Genomic DNA, 16,424 nt, shown 5'->3' with positions numbered 1-16,424 from the left:
TTCCTGCAATCCTGCACTCTCCCTGTCGCTTCAGAAGCTGCTGCACAACAATCTGCTGTGCCGCGCAAAGCAGCTGTGCTTCAAAAGAAGGGAATAAAGGTCAGTATGGGAGCCTGGGTGGGTGGGTGGCACAACAGCAGCTCGTCAGAGAGAATTGGTCCCATCTCAGCCGATCTTTGGCACTACCGGTACGCCAGAACTGGGCCGAACTGGTACCACCACTGGTCTGAATACTTACACCAATGTGATATTTCAGTTTTTTCTTTTTAATAAATTTACAGACATTTCTAAAATTCTATTTTCACTTTGTCATTATGAGATACCGAGTGGAGAGTAATGAGAAGGAAAAAAAAAAAGAATTTCAACAACTGTAGAATCAGGCTGCAGCATAACAAAATTGACAAAAGTGAAGGCACTTTAAATGTAATCTTGAGACCGAAAAACAGCAAAAAAACCTATAGCAAATCACCAAAATTCAATAAGTCTGCTTAAAATTAATTAACTGTTTTATTGCTCAGGACATTGGATCATAATTTAGGGCAGATGGCTGTCAATCTATAGTTAAGAAACAGAATCATGGTAAAATATATAATTCAGAAGTGCTTTGATGAAGCAAACTATAATTCACCTGATTTTTTTTAAACAATATTCTGCCAAAATAGAAAATGGTATGCCAGCCAAAGCAATTTCTAGATGAGTCATAAATGGAGACTAGATCAAAACTCCTTTTGGGCAAACCTGTTCTTCCTAACAAAATGAAAGCCATTTCTTGTTCCTGTCTGATTTGCTGTTAGATGGTTATGCCTGCAGGCATTTATCTATTTAAACGTTTAAAGAAAAGAGAATAGTGAAAGCTTTATTCTCTACATTTAATGTGATTCAGACATGTTGGCTGGCACTGTAATAGGTTGGGACAGGAGCCTAGTCGCTTTAGTGGAATAATTCTATCTGTGGCCCAGTGTTCATATTGGGCTGAATTTTAGATTTCTCATAAGTGTTGCTAAAGAGAAGAATGGCTGGGTTAAGTGGTTATTGCTACATCTGGTGATTCAATTATTTAACCCAATCACTTATTGTTTAAAAAATAAAAAGGGGAACTTCCCTCTGGGATGGGAAAATGCATGCTGGCAGATATAAGTCAGAGGCAATTTAAGTTAGTCTGTTGTAATGATTTGTTATTCTGGTGTCATAATTGCTTGTCTTTTATTTTTTTTATTCCCGGAACAGTCTCTCACTTATCTGTTTGTTGTAACATGACTAATTACCCGCTTGGAAGTTCTCTGGGCACTGCCATATAAGAGAATTAACTCCTTTATTGCTGGATTATATGTATTTTGTCAATCACCTATTAGAGCAGGGGTCTCCAACCTTGGCAACTTTAAGACTTGTGGACTTCAATTCCCAGAATTCCTCAGCCAGCTTTGCTTTGCTGGCTGAGGAATTTTGGGAGTTGAAGTCCACAAGTCTTAAAGTTGCCAAAGTTGGAGACTCCTGTATTAGAGTATACTACTGTTGCATTTTAAATCAGTGAATATATTTATGACTCTTACTCATTTAGGGTGAACTCTTTTTCATCACATGTGGCCTGAAAGCCTTTAACCAACATCCTCAAGCTCGTGTTAATCCTGAAAGAAGAGGAGGGATGAGGAATGTTTTGGTTCTTCTATCAAGCATCTTGATGGGAAGGGTCTTTTGAAGAAACCATGTTTAGGGTTTCAATCAACACACATGGGTAGACAGTAGGACAAGCTTAGCGAAGAAGACTGTTATGATCAAATGCTCAGTGTCTAATCTCATTGAACTGGTTTGTATGTCATTGGATGCTGTCCTATTCCTAACCTACAATGTTTGGAACAATGTTTGGAAAAGAGGCAGGGATCAATGGAAGGCCTACTACCACTTGTGCCCTCAAAGAAGTGACAGGAGATGGCAGGCAGTCAATCGAAGTGTCAGCACAGCCCTTACAAACATCAAATCTGATACAAGTTTCTATTTGTTGTTGTTATTCAGTCGCTAAGCCATGTCTGATTTTTGCGACCACCATGGACCATAGCACACCAGACCACCTGGTACTCCACTGTCTCCCAGAGTTTGCTGAAATTCATGCTCAGTGGTTGATGACAATATATAACCATCTCTGCAATCCTCTTCTCGTTGACTTACAACCACAATTGAGCTCAAACTTTATAATGCTAAGCAAGTTATTGAGTTTTGCTCCGTTTTACAATCTTTCTTGCCACAGTTGTTAAGGTAATAACTGCAGTTAAGTTAGTAACATGGTTGTAAAATGAATCTGGCTTCCCCATTGATTTTGCTTGTCAGAAAGTTGCAAACGGGTGATCATATTACCATGGGAAGGGAATGGGACAACTCACCACGGCCAACTCGCTGCAGCCAACTCATCATGGCCAACTCACTGCAGGACAACTCGCCATGGCCAACTCACAGTGGGACAACTCGCTGCGGGACAATTTAACAATTCTATTTAATTATTTTAAATAAATAAATATTATTTTAATTTTTGCCATTCACATTTCATTCTGTCCCTCCTTTTGCATTCTTTCTTTAATGATTTTGTTCCACCATTTCTTTGGTGTTAGTGTAACTCTTGTCCCGCAGTGAGTTGTTCTGTGGCCAGATGGCTGTGGCAAGTTCTCCTGCAGTGAGTTGGTTGTGGCAAGTTGGCCATGGTGAATTGGCTGTGACGAATAGTCATAGACCCCCCCTTCCCCGGGCTGCTGCAACTGTCATAAATATGAACCAGCTGCCAAGCGTCCAAATTTTGATTGTGTGATTATGAGGATGCTGCAATGGTCATGTGTGTGTAAATTAGTCACAAGTCCCTTTTTTAGTGCCATTGTAACTTTGAACGGTCGCTAAAAAAATGGTCTTAAGTCTCGGACTACCTGTAGTAGACCATCATCAGTTATTTCCAACAACAGATACATTCACAAGCTGGATTTAGTTCTTTACAGCTGCTTAATTCTTCCAATATGAAAGTTTCCTCTATTTGTCTGCAAAAATCAAAGCTTGGAGTCAAAGCAGTTTTTTCAGAAAGAGGTTACTTAAAACAAACAAACATTCAGCGTACAGGCAAGCAAATTGTATTTTAAGGCTTCATATTCCCTTAAAAATATGCTTTGCAGAAAGAAATGAAATACTAGCTAAGGACCTTATCTAGTAATATGCTTGGGAAAGTTCATCTTCCAAATGTACTTAAATTAAAGATATGGTATTACGGGCTGAAGAAGTCACACAGAGTTCATGTTTTGGAATAAATAAACATGGATGTTCTGTATTAAAAGTATTGAAGTCTCACTTGATATGGCGTTCATGATTACCCATCATTCCTGTTTGTTAAACTTTTAATAGGGTTAAACACTGAAATCTGGAAAAAAAAATGCAAGGGCAATTTTTTTTAAAAAAACAATTCAACATAGTCTGGATTTCATCCATTATGTTTTCTTAGTCATTACTCTTGTTTCTGCTCTACATCTCTGTTTGCCTCATTTAATTACTAACTCCCAAAATACACTGTTTGAAAATGTCAGTTAGTTACTGAAAGACTTCTTTAAACATTTTGTTATGATGGAGTATAGTATTTCATATCCATGCTAGTATTTAGCAATGGCCTTGCCAACTATACAACATGTGAATGACATCTGATCAAAGAGATCAGTTTCAAATGTTTTCGAAGAATTGAAGACCTTAAATGTTACCTTTACTAAAGGTCTCCTAATGTGACTTCTGTAAAAATAAAAAAGGAAAACAGAAGAATTCCTTGAAATGTTTTTACTTTAAGGTAAACTTCTTAAAATGGGCTCTACAGTCAGAGGTCAAGGTGGATGGCTGAATTTAAGATGCTGGCCTTGCCACAGAATGCGATGTGTGATCATTCTTCAACAGTGGTTTTAATTGTTGTTTGATAGATTTCTAGCTGGTTTTAATTGGATCCTTTGCACTTTTTCATTCACAAAGACTGGATCACGCTGAACCATGGCTTCAGCGTGATGCAGACATGTGCTTCCAGACATGTACTATAGGTGCTCAGGATGTTGTCCAGTATACATCACATTCCATCATGCTCACTACAATCATTTCTTTATCTTAATCTTATGATGATGGTTTTGTAAGTGAAAGTGTTGTTTTTTTCCCCAAAAGCTGCTATCTGGCTTCAGTTGCTGGAAAGTTGCATTTGTTGTTGATTCTTCTTGTTGTTCTGATGTCTGGAAATCCCACATTTAATTATCCTGGCAATGGCCTTTTACTGTAACATTTTACAGTCAGCAGTTTATTATCAAGTATTTCTTTAAAGAAAATGCCGGGTTAAAACTCTCCATGAACATAGCACAGATATACACGGTGGATATGTTCACAGCTGTTGGATCTTTTCTATGGATCTGAATGGGGGGTGGGTGGGGAGAGCAGCATTGATTTTCAGCTTTTAAAACAAACAAAAAAATGCTGCCAATGCAGCAATGGTGTTATAACCCCTTCATGTAATAAATCAGATTAGACCTATCATTTTATCTTAGCCAGGGAGGCTTTCACTTTTATTTTCCCAATAAGCACTATCTCTATGCCATCTCCTGTAGTGGAAAGGCTTGAAGCTACCGAGAGTGATGGATGAGGTGTGGAATTTGGTAATGATGATGCATCACAGATTGACTATCAAGGTCCAACACTTGAAAAACTATTGCAGGAAGCCTGACGACTCAGGATATACAAAGCTTATATTCTGAAGGCCTGCATTCTCATGCAATTAGCTATTTATGTCGGTGGCATTAGGGAAGGGAATATTTCAGTGATGGAATGCAAACACACACATGGCATCCAAGCCCAGGCAACGTTAGTCCAGTAGCGTTCAGGAATTTGTCTTCGTGTAAAAAGGCAAATTTCAGTGATTACTGGTTATGCTATAATTATGGAGCTGTTGTCTTCCATGATGAGAAAAACAGCTGGCATGCATCTAAATGACTACTGATACACACTTAAGCAGCATTTCCAGAACACCTCATGATTTACTTTATCTATTTTTGGTAACTCGGTCTTTCAAGTTAAGGTCAGATATAAGATCACTAGACTGAAATATATCTCAGCAGAGTCAGATAGATTCCCCAGCAGGCTGACTTATCATTTTGTATACGCCTAGAAGGGTTACAACAAGGAAAAAGAAACTCAAAGTAAACCCAACCTTTCAAAACAGGTTCTGAGTTCAGACAGGCCATCAGAGGCTTGCCAGCTGCAGAAACTTTTACTTAAAAGAGCCAAATATGAATCTAGCTTTCAACAATATGGGATAGAGATTTCCTTCTAGCATAATCTGTTTCTTTGCAAGAGATTCTCAGAGTTTATTGAATTACTTTGAAACAGCATGTTACGTGAGTTTTAATAATTAAAAGATGCAGATTCATTAAAAAGTAGACCTTTAGAGGTTTCGAAGGAATTAAACATCTACAGAGTTTCCCAACAATAAAGGGTTTTCTGTTCAAGGATTGAAACTTGTCTTTCTTTGCAGATATTCAGGTGCCACCACTGAACACAATGTTTTTAGATACTCTACACAGGGGTCTCCAACCTTGGGCACTTTAAGACTTGTGGACTTCAACTCCCAGAGTTCCTCAGCCAGCTAAGCTGGCTGAGGAACTCTGGGAGTTGAAATCCACAAGTCTTAAAGTGCCCAAGGTGGAGACCCCTGCTCTACACCACTTTTTTTTTTTTAAACTGGAAGCAAAAATAGCAATAATTAGTAACAGCATTACACTAATGTGAGTGAGAGAGAGAGAGCACAGGGCAAACTAGCTGGAACACTAGTGTTGGGGTATTTGTGAAATCTGATGCCCTCACATCTGCCAGTGAAACTTTGATGTGTTCCAGTCCTCTATATGGAAGGTTTCCCTTTTAGCAACTTGTAATGGCAAAACATTTGATTTAATTCAAATGTTGCAGTGGAGAATTACATAACTTACAGAAATTTGGCTTTGGCACAGACCAAAGACACCGTGGCACCATTTATGCACACTTACCCCATTTCAGAACATAAGGATTTTAAAATATTTCTAGAAATCTAAGAAAATGCTAAATGGTTTTTGGATTGCCAAAATGTAGATGGAAAAAAGAAATGGGTAACTTCTATAGAGAGAGTGTCCAACTTAACTACAACAAACTACAACAAGAATAAAAAATTGTATGTATGTAATATTATGCATTGTTTTACAGTATCTTTGTGTTTTGTTCCTTTCTGTATTTTTTTTCCTTTTCTGTTATTATTTTAAAAACAATAATAAATAAGTAGGCTTTAGCTGTTTTGCTATATTTATTTTTCTCATTTATATCCTGTCAAACATCAGCATTAAAAGTACTGGATAACTTACTAACTCTTACATGAATAAAGGATCTCTTTAATAAACTACAATATGTTTTAAAATATACTGAAAAATGTAGATTAATTTTTGTAGTAACATCAGAAAAATCCTGTCCTCGAGCAACTAGCACTTTTATTTCAGCAGCCAACATAAGAGTTGCTCACCTGACAATATAAGTTCTACATTTTAAAAACCCAATTTTGTAAATAGGGCAACAATTATTTCCATAATATATGCTTTACGACTTGAACAATTCAAGGTGGTCCTTGCTTACTGGCTGTCTTGTTTAGTGTCTGTTTAAAATTACAACAACTGAAAAACCCAGCTCTATAACCAATCCTCACATTTATGGCCGTTGCAGCATCCCTACCTGTATTTTCCAAATGCAATAACAAACTATCAGATGCTATATTCATACACTACTGTATAATGGTGAACAATTGTTGACATTTAAAAATAATACATAAAAGTCACTGAAGTTCACAGAAAAGGGGTAACAAAGACGAAACAAGTCTAATTTGAACTTTAAATATTATTTTTCCCAGTGCTAATGGTGAAAGAGAAGAGAAGGAGGATGCAGAAATTTTCTGCAAGTCACAAGCAAAGTGGTAGATGCAGTAAAACTTCCCTAATCTCTTCCTGTGACCCTAGTTAAAGTCAATTATTGACTGCCAGTTAAAAGGACTACTCACTGCTAGTTGAATAGGAAATAAAAATGCTGATGCAAGGCATATATACCCAAAGCTTCTAACCATCAACAGGGTTATGTTTTTCTCACACAGTTAAAAAGACAAATCTCTGAACAAAGATGCACCTGAAAACTTCTAATTATTGTCAGAGCAATAATTAATTAAAGGAACAAATGTTAACATGCAAAGGATGTCCATACTGTACAATACAGAAATCCCGAAGTACCTAATCTCTTTTGAAGAGAGCTCAATTGAGTGCAGGTAATGCCAAAATATCAAGGGCCCACATCTCAAGGATGGCCTTTGACAGTCTATATGTAAAAATGACTGGTCATGTAAAATGATCCAAAGTATAGACTTTGAGAGGATTAGGAATACAGGAGCTTGGTTTGTTTCCAATGAAAGAGATTATTAACATCAGTATTTAAGAGACAGACAAGCCGCTGGCTCAGAAAAGGAAACCAACATTTCCGTCATCAGGAACAAAATACAAATTTGCTTTCACTACGAAAGGATTTGTCAACACTGTCTTTGATGCTCTCTCATGAGCATGTCCATGCGTGTGTTATGTAATTGTGTCCCTTCCAGAACTGAAGGAAGGGAAGGGGGGGGCCAAGTAAATAAGTAAGTCATCATTTGAACAAAAATCACATCCTTTCTCTCTTAGTTCTGACTGCTGGATGTGCTTTCAATGTTTTAATTTCAGTGAACATACATCCTTCATTTGTTTGAGAAAGCTGTCGTTTTGATTTATTTAATTATTTATTTTCTTGGGGACTCTTGAATGATAAAGGAAAGTTATGAATGTAAACTTTTTTTTAAAAAAAAAAATATATATCTTATGAACCTCTTTCAAATTTGCACCTTTTTCCATTATTTTTTCTCCAAGAAAATAAGATCACTATACAATGCACAATGCAATAACAAAGAAAACAGGTCCTACCCTGAAATATTTTTAACCTGGACTTTCTTTGGAATTGGTAATAGCTGATAGGCCATAGTTCAGCTGATAGGCCATAGTTCAGCCACTACAAATTCTTTTACTGCACCGTCAACTTGGAGTCTTTTTTAGCTAGAACTGAAAAGCAGTGATGATTTTAACCCCGCTCACATCAGGAAGTCTCTCTTTTTTTAAATAATCAATCCCCCCTCAAAAAAGCCTTCCAAATTTATTGGACCAATCAAGACAACAGCAGGAAATTAAGACATAAATTAGGGTTATGTCCACAGAAAAGCATTATATTATTGAGCATTGACTGCAGACATAAATGCAGTTTACAAAATTGCAAACAAAAATATTTGTAGGAGAAAGATGCACAAGTATACACTCATGTACCAACACACACACACGCACACGCACACACTCACGAGACCTTCAAATTATTTTTAAAAATGTGTTCAAAGGCACCATTAGATCAGGGAACTAGATTTGGCTATTAGAACTGAAACAGAAAATGTTAAGCTGAGAGAAACTGAAATTGATATATTCACTCATTCCTTATTCTGGCAAAGGATTTCCTTATTCAATGTCTGTAACAATGAAATGCAATTGATGATTACTAAGAGCTACTATCCATTTTAACATCAATCACTCATCACATGCATGAATTCATATAATCCATAAAAATGATGGAGAATCCTTAAATGTCTTAGAGTTCAATTGAAGGGGAATATCATCTTTGATAATAAAATCCCCTTGTTATCCGTTTTTGGAGGAATGAGTGGCAAAAGCTTCACAAAGCATCTATTCATACTGGAAAAGGAAGTCAAAGGGTTGTTTTTGTTTCCCAAAGGTATACCAGAAGAAAAGTATTTAATCCAATATCTCTGAGCATTTACTGAATGATATTGTACTTTAACTCCATCTCTCTTTACATGAATGCATTATTAGACTATTATATCTTTGTATGGTTTTATGTGATACTGTACATATATAAGTCATCACAGATTACATCTTATTAAGACACATCTCTTGTTGTTTGATTAAAAAAGGAAGAATGTCTCTCCTTGAGGGATAGAACATTAATCCCATTTTTAAAAATAGGTTTTCAAACTATTTTTAAATAGTTTATTTTAAATAGAATTATTTATCTGAAACAATTTATCATAAGAGCTAAAATGTTGCTTTTTAAAAAAAATCATAGCAGAACCCAAATGTGTTTGATTATTTTCAAGTATACACTCAGAACCAAGAACTTGCCCCAACTTTGACTAACAATTGTCTGATACTGCACAACTATATATCAAAAGTTAGCAATATTAGAAAAATATACAGGGGTTATTTTCTTTAGCGCTATAAAAATTTATTCAACCACTCAACAATCACCATGTTATCTAATAAAATTATATAAAAATGCACTTCACCTCATCTTCAACAATAACATTAGAAAATAGTTTAATTGGACTTCCGGTTTGTCGGCTCGCGAAGGGATTTGCGGCTGCGCGATCCCTGCCGCGCTAGCCGCTTCTGGGGCTCCGACCCAGACGGGACGCGAGAGCTAGGCTGCCCTGCAGGGGCAGCTGAAGGTAGGGGGATCCGGAGAGGGGTTTGGGGTGTTGCAGACCCCTCCCCGGCCGGTAGAACCCCTTTTCCCAGGACGGTGCAGCGGCGGTCCGTAATGGCCGCCACAAAGAAGCTGGCAGCCGGGTAAGAATGCGCAGGAGGAAGTGGAGAAAGTGCTTGAGAGGAGAAAGTTTTTCTTGGCTCCTAGGACTCTAAGACATATTTAATAAAATTCCTGAAAAGTATGACTTTCTGAATAATACCTGCCAGAAGAGGAAAAAGCGGCTGTTTGATGGTGCTGAAAGGATAGCTTTCCCTCTTTTCCTACGGAATAAATAACTGGATATTAAGAAACCTATTTTTTTAGGTGAAAATTGGTTTTAAGCATGAGTGGGAAGAGAGAGGATTAAAAAGAAAATATTTGTATGCTAAGACTTTGTTGGAGCAGATGCCTTAAGGATTTGAAGACTAGAAGATATTGCAATAAGATTTTAAACAGATTTGGACTTTCTTTCTCTTTGATTGATATTACCCCAGAAGGAGAAAGTGAGAACTCTGCCTTGGTTTGGACTGACTGATAACTTTGGGACTGTTTTATTTTTTTTATTTTCTTTTGAATATTCTGGTTGTTGTAAGAAGAAAGAAGGGAAAAGAAAAGAAAAGATTTATAATGGCTCTTTCTGTTGAGGAACTAAGAAAAGAATATGAACAAGCAAAAAAATGGTAAAGATGGTGTGGAAGAAGCTTTCCTTTTTTTTAGAAATGGCGCTTACTAACTATCAACAAACATTACAACAGATGAAGACAGCAGAGGAACAAGAAAGAAAGGAAGGAGCCATTTTTAATGAATCTCAGAATTTGATCAAGAAAAAAGGAAGAGAGAAAAGAAGAAAACTAAAGGACTTAAGATCTAAAAAAACATTTAAGAAAGGGAAAAATAAGGTGCAAAACCAATATGATGATAGTAAACAAAAGGAAAAGGAATACGACAGAGAAGGGAAGCCGGTAAGGCAGAGGTTAGAAGAAGGGGGGTAGAAAGGTTTGTTGGGAGAAGAAAGAAAGGGAAAAGGTGGAGAAAAGCTACAATGTTTTGAAATTAAATGGAAAAAGAAATTTTTATGGATAATGGATAAAGTATAATTTAAAAAAAAAAAAGATTTTGCAAGGTACATAAGATGAGATGGTAGTATTGTAATGGTTTAAGAGTTGATAAGAGATTAAAATGTTAAAATGTTTAAAAATGATTGGCTTTAAAATTTAATAATAGGGAGGTTTAGAATACTGTTTTAATTAAAGAGTTTAATAAGATTATGGTATTGATGTTATTATAAAATTTTTATTATAGTATCTTTTTTAATATTTGGATTTATTGTCTAATTATGTACTTAATTATTTTGGATGTATTAGTTAGATAGAATGTACCAAGCAAAATCGGATTGGGTATTGGATATTATTTTAAAGATTAATTTGACTAACTTAGGGGAGATAGAAAGGCATCATACTCTGATTAATGATTTCAGGAGAAACTTATTTTCTTCTTTTTATAAGGAATGAGACAAAGGGATGATAAAAAATGGACAAAAGATACAAATATAATGATTTAAACTAAGATGATTAATTAAGATAGAATTAAGAAGGGTGAAATATGTGGAGAAGTTAATATAGAAGGCTTAGAATGGTAAATAAAATAAGTAATGATATGTAAGATGAGCATGAATATAATTGAAGTCCATGAAGAGAGAGACACCTGGGTCCAAGTTACTTTCCAAAAAGATTTTTTATGTTTTTGTGTTGTGTGTATATGTTTTTTTGGGGAGAATTAGTAAAAACTTGTAGAAATATAGAATGAGAATAATGGTAACTAAGTCAGAAAGAAATAGATGAAATAATAATAATGATATTGAATAAGAGTAAAGAGAAGTAAAGAGAAATTGAATAAGAGGTTTTGGTATGTTATATGGAAATGGTTTAAAACAGAATCATAATTTATCTGACTTGTTAAATTTACAATGAAAAAAGGTTTAAACATGTAATGAATAATGATAATTTGTGTGTTTTAAAAATTAATAAAACTTGTTTTTTTTTAAAAAAAAATAGTTTAATTAAAATCACCTGCTGGTAAGTGTTGCACTTCTATTTATATAATCAAATCTGATAAAAAAGCATGTCCTTTAGGAAAATATGAATTCCAAATAATTCTGATAAGATTCTGAATTTATTAACAACAGCTTAATGTAAAAAAGATAACATATCACAGCAAAAAGAATCAGAAATACAGTGCAACTCTGAAAAACCTTAACAACCATGTTTGTCAAACCATTATTTCATCAGCCATAGAGATTACAGAAACTCAGCAACAAAAGCAGATAATAAAACAAAATGTTACAGGCTAAGATTGCAAAAAAGAAGACTGCCTTATGTCTTGTAAAACTCCAAACAGTAATAAAATTTTCTTTCTGTTTGAATATTACAATAGCGAGAATAAGAATATTTCCAAGGAACATTATAGATAAATATAAATACTATTTATCTTCAAACTATACTCTAAGATTACTTGACACTGGGTCTGGTTTGAGCTTCTTCGGCGACAGACCGAAATCTGCGATCATGCGCAGTTTTGATGTGTGCTCGCCGCTGGAGCGCCCTGAGCTGGCTGGTTTAAACCAATCCGCAGAGGTGGTGAAGAGGGGGGAGACTGCCAGCAGGCTCAAGGAGAATCGCATCTCTCCTCCCCAGCTGGCCATTACTCCCTTTCCCGAAGGCGGTTGCAGTGGTGGCCAGAAATGGCCACCTCAAAGAAGAACTCGACTGGAAAAGAATGTGCAGAAGGAAGATAAGAAGAGAAAGTTTTGGCTCATCGGGTCAAACTGAAAAAGCAACAATATAAGGTACCCTGGAATTTGAATTATAAAGAACAACATTGTTCCCAAAAAAGACTTTGAAGCGGTGAATGAGAGAGGGAAGGAAAAGGATTTGGTTTTTTTTCTTTTCTTCCCTACATTGACAACTAAGAGATTTAAGCAAGAAACCAGCAAAAATCCACTCTGATATTAACAGGTATTTAAGCTGAAAATAAAATGTCAAAGGGATAATAAAGATATCTGGATTCTCAAAAACCTTTAAAAGAAGGGGAAAAAACAAAAGGGTGGGATCTGGAAAAATGGAAGAGACCACCTGGAAGTGAAAGGAATTAACAGTGAAACTTTAGGATACATTTTAACTGAAACTTTGTAACAAGATAAGAGAACCCCAGGAAGAGAAAGTGGAAAAAAGAAGCAAGAAGAAACAGCTTTGGATTATTTGGATTACTTGGTGATTTTTGGCTATTGGATCTAAAGGACTAAAATTAATCAGGTGGTTGTTTAAAAGTTTTTAAAATGGTATCATTCTTGGAAGAATTGAGAATGGAACTTAAAAAACAGAAAGAAGATGCACAAGAAGGAAGAGGTTCTTTTGGCTTCGTATTTTAATTTTTAGAAATGGAGATCCTGAACTATGAGAAACAACAAGAAATGCCTGCAGAACAAGAAGGGCGGGACAAAGAAGAAGCCATCTTCAATGACCAAGTATTTCTATGTGGGGAAAAGAAAGGAAAGGAGGGAAAGAGAGTGAAAAATTTAAGATTTGAAAAAACAACCCAAAAAGGAATAGTTTGAAAAGTAATTACAACATTAGGAAGAAACAGAAGAGAGGATTACAGAAGAGAGAATCAGCACTAGACAGAGAAGGGGTCAAAAAGGGAAGGGAGAAGAAGAGGGGAAAGAGGGAAAGGAAAAGAAATTATAAAGGACAGAAACAGGACATAGAGAAACAGGGAAAACGTACAGGGAAACAGGGAAAAGTTTACATTAAAAGATACAAAGGTGTCATACTCCAATTAGTAACTACAGGGAAAAATTTTGTTTATTGAGAAAAGAATATGAAATTGAAACAGGACAGACAAAAGTATAAATATAATGACTAGAATGATATTGAAACTTAGAAAAAGATATATATAATTGAATTTAGAAAGGAATGAGATAATTAAAAGTAAGATTGAGAAAACTAAGGGAAGGGAAAAATTATTGAGAAAATGTTAAAATAGTAATAAGATATGGAATAGAACACAAAGATGAATATGAAATTGAATTTGTGTCTGTATGGAGAAGTGATAACCCGGGACCATGCTATTCTCAAAAAAAGAAATTTTACTTGTATTATGTTTTGTGAAAACCCAAATAATTTTTTTATTAAAAAAAATAAGGTTACTTGACACTGAATTAGTCTCCCGAGGGACCTTAGCTATTCATATCTACTATTGGATAATAAACTCAATGAAAATGATACAGCCAGATGTATCTTGTTAGTTTAAAATATGGTCATAATTAAAGGAACAACCACATACGTCTTCTTTGCCCCTTGAAAAATGTGTGACCTGATATTATCATGGCTCACATTTTCTCATCTCACCCCAAATGTAATTAGTCACAATTACTGAGGCAGGAAAACTTCAAAGCACGGTGATGTCATGGCATACATACACTACAGATTTTGACACAATCGTGTTTCTAAGACATAATTCCCTTCTCATTTATACATTGATAAGGAAATCTAAAACATAAGTAACACCAGGAGAATTATAGTTTCTTTAGATGTCTATATTTGGTTCATTATTATTCATGTGCCATCAAGGTGATGTGAAAACAGGACACATACACAGGCTTTCTCCCTAATTCTGTCCCCAACATGGCATTTTATATCTTCCAACAGTGCACTCATCACAACTGTGATTGAGTCTCTCCAGTTAGCAACTTTTTACTTCCCCTTTATCCAGCATGATAGACTTCTTAAGAGAACTACATCTTCACACACTATATATAAAATATGGTAATTTGAGTTTGGTAATTTGTGCCTTGAATGGGAACTTGGAGTGTTTATATTGTGTTATCGTAGAAGTTTACTCCAACAAAGTTTGAAAGTATCAATGCTTTTCCTCTTGTTGTATTCTTTTTAATGTCCAACTGTTGCTTCCATAAAGTATCATTGGAAAAAACATTGTAAGTATAGACACAGGGTAGTATCTGAATATCTTATTCAAGATCTTCCTTGCTATTGTGTATTAGTTTGTGGCATATCTGTGTGTTGGTGTCTCCCTTTCTGTTGATAGTCAGTTCTAAAAATCAGACGCTGTCCACCACATTGGTATCTTCTGTTATTTCTATTTCTAAGGCTGATTGCTGTAACTGCTGTAATTAGTTTGGTCTGCTTTAAATTTAATCCATCACATTTTTTCATTAGCTATTTGATTGTCATTAGCAGAGAATAGTGCAGGTTGTTAATGTTTCTTCCTCGTATTTCAACATCATGTCAACTTCTTCCAATATAGCCACCCTCAATATTTATTCAGCATGTTGGTTGAATAAAGAAGAAAAGAGTACACAGTCTTGGTTCATTCCTTTGCTGACCTGAATCAGTCCGTTTCACAATGTTCCATCACATCTATGGTTTCCTGTGTATAGGATTTGCATGACAATGAGGACAATGAGATCTTCTGGGATTCCCATTTTCTTAGGGACCACATCTTGAGATGTTCAACACAATTAAAAGCTTTTCTATAGTCAATGAAACACACCTTCACTTATTGGGCTGTTCTTGCTTATCCAAATTCAATTATCAATATCTATCTAACTACATCTCTTGTTCCTCAGCCTGTTCTAAAATTAGTCTGATCAACTAACATCTCTCTTTTCATACAGGGCTAATATACATTAGATGAATCTAAGCATCATTTTACCAGCTTGAGGGCACTGAGCAAACATTTGTCTTCTCTCTCCTTTCTTTGGTACAGGTATGTTGACCACTGGATTATTCTCCAGATTTGCTTATAGTTTGGTTAGAAACTTTACTAGCTCTTCTTCTATAGCTATTCCATCAATTCAAGGTTTTCAACTTGGTAATGGCTTCTGATTTAATTTCATCTTTTTACCCCTAGAGGTGTTTGTAAATATGGAATACCTTGAATAATTTTTTTCATCGTTTGACCTTTTCAGTTACAATCTGCCCTTTGATATCGTTTTGCATATCAATTTGAGGTTGAAACCTTCTTTTGAATAAAGCTTTTGGAATATAATTCTTTGTGCCTCTTTCCATCTTTAATGTTGCTGCAATACTCCTTTCTTATCTTTCTAACTGCTCCTTGAAATTCTTCATTAAGTTCTGAAATATTTGTGTCTTTTTTGACTTTGGCTTTTCTTCTTTTCTTGGCAATTTCCACCATCATTTATAATATCCAATTTACTTTGTTCTGTTTCTGGTCTTTGACAGACTCTTTTCATATTTATTAACAGATCATCATCTTTTCCATGATCAGCCCATGATCACTTCTTTGTTATTTAACTAAGCTCTTCCATCTGTTTATACCAATAATATAATTTAATTTCTATATACTCTCGTGATGTCCATGTATACAAGCTCTGTGTTCATTATTTGAAGACTGTCATCTATGAAGAAATAACTGGATTAGGATAAAATAATAATCTGTTCTTCTACTTTATGTCAGTTTTCTAGGACATACATTCCAATTACATTTTCCTTAGAATTTCCAACATTGACATTTCAAGTTCAAAACACAAAGAAGCATTTTATTGCATGTTTTCTAGATTTCAGATAAATCTTGAGCATAAAAATTGTTAAAGTCTTCTTCCTCTGCATCAGTGTTTGGAGCATAAACCTGGACAATGTTAAGATTGTCCATTAGTTGACATTATTCAGTTATTGATTACATTGTGCTACTTTTGCTACATCTTGTCTAACTATGAAAGCAATACTGTTTCTTCTTTGTTTTCCATGTCCTAAATAATAAAAAGTATGGTCTTTTTCATGATAGCT

At 35.2% G+C, this 16,424-nt stretch overlaps 1 protein-coding gene and 1 long non-coding RNA gene across 2 annotated transcripts in view; one reads left to right on the top strand and one right to left on the bottom strand.

Annotated features, from left to right (window-relative positions):
* Positions 1–16,424, bottom strand: part of ROR1 (ROR family WNT receptor 1) — a 182,537-nt gene that overhangs the window by 74,590 nt on the left and 91,523 nt on the right. The gene's annotated exons all lie outside the window — the stretch shown is intronic.
* Positions 35–3,415, top strand: LOC148131229 (uncharacterized). Its single transcript, XR_015748599.1, has 2 exons — positions 35–99; positions 1,559–3,415. It is a non-coding gene; the product is annotated as an uncharacterized LOC148131229 (long non-coding RNA).

Source organism: Notechis scutatus, chromosome 3, assembly GCF_049901735.1.
Source record: "Notechis scutatus isolate UNSWTSFEM ecotype Mainland chromosome 3, rNotScu1.2, whole genome shotgun sequence".
NCBI classification, from domain to species: Eukaryota; Metazoa; Chordata; class Lepidosauria; order Squamata; family Elapidae; genus Notechis; species Notechis scutatus.
Note: the sequence above shows the minus strand (reverse complement) of the source record. Positions and strands in the feature narration are given on the sequence as shown.